Raw genomic sequence first — 1,189 nt, 5'->3', positions numbered from 1 at the left:
ATCTACTATTTTCACAACACACTCTGTCTCCTCTCTCTCTCTCTCCCTTTCTCTCTCTCTCCTCTCTGCCATTTCGTGAGCCAATAAACCATTGAGGCCTATAATTGAACAACTCTCATGGTTTTGGGGCTCAAATGGGTCAGACTTTTTTCCTTTTATGCGAGTGGTCAAATAGGACTGACTTGTAAAAGCCAAAATAAAAAATAATAATATTTAGTATAAGAGTAATGTTGTTTAGTAAATTTTTATAAAAAATAAAAAATAATAATAATAATTAATTTTTATTGTCACGTCATTTCAATTTTATAAGAGTACAATCAAGCAATACTTTTAAAAAAAAAAAAAAAACTTTTAAGAAACCAAGAGCCTATTTCCGTTGTTTAGTTAAAAATAACTTTACATAAATTTTTATTTTATTTTTTATTTCTTGCTCTCTTGTGGGTTTCTTGTTCTTTGTTATTTGTTTTTTAAAAAATGAGAAAACTTCAGTTTGGCTCCTGAACTTTCACCAAATTTTACAAATTCCCTCTGAACTTTCTAATCTCTCACTTTAAACCTCTGAACTTTGAATTGCTCTCAATTAAAACCTTTTCGTCAATTTTAACCGTTAAAATTACAAAAAAAGACCAAAATATTCTTGATTTTCGTTTTTTTTTTTAAATAAAAAACGTTTTGGAAGTTGAAATTTTATACAAAAGTCAGGGGTATAAACGTCATGTAATGTTTAAAATCTAGCGGAGGGGTCCACATTAAGAAAAATTTAAAGTTCAGGGGTTCAAAGTGAGAGATTTAAAAGTTTATGAGAAAAAATAAAAAAATAAAAATTTAAGGGACGAAAATGAAGATTCTCCTTAAAAAATTGTTGCCCTTTCTTTCGTTTTTATATGTGCTCTCTCAGCTTGTAAGAGAGAGAGAGAGGGGGGGGGTTGGAATGGAATTTGGTAATAAGGTGGGGGGAAGGGTTGAGATCGCAATCGCAAATCTTGGCGACAATGACACGGCGACAAGGCCCAGATCTCATTCCCACCTTATTTACCTCTTTGCCCCTGTTTTCTTCACCTGAATACTAAAATATCCTCACAAATTATGGTATTAGTAATTAATTAATCAAGAAGACTTTTGTTCTTTTATTATTATTAAGAAGAAAAAAAATGCAAAATCAATCATGTTGTTACACGAATTTGTAATA

This window comes from Corylus avellana, chromosome ca4 (assembly GCF_901000735.1).
Source record: "Corylus avellana chromosome ca4, CavTom2PMs-1.0".
Taxonomy (NCBI): Eukaryota; Viridiplantae; Streptophyta; class Magnoliopsida; order Fagales; family Betulaceae; genus Corylus; species Corylus avellana.
The sequence above is the reverse complement of the archived record's forward strand: the minus strand, read 5'-3'. Positions refer to the sequence as shown.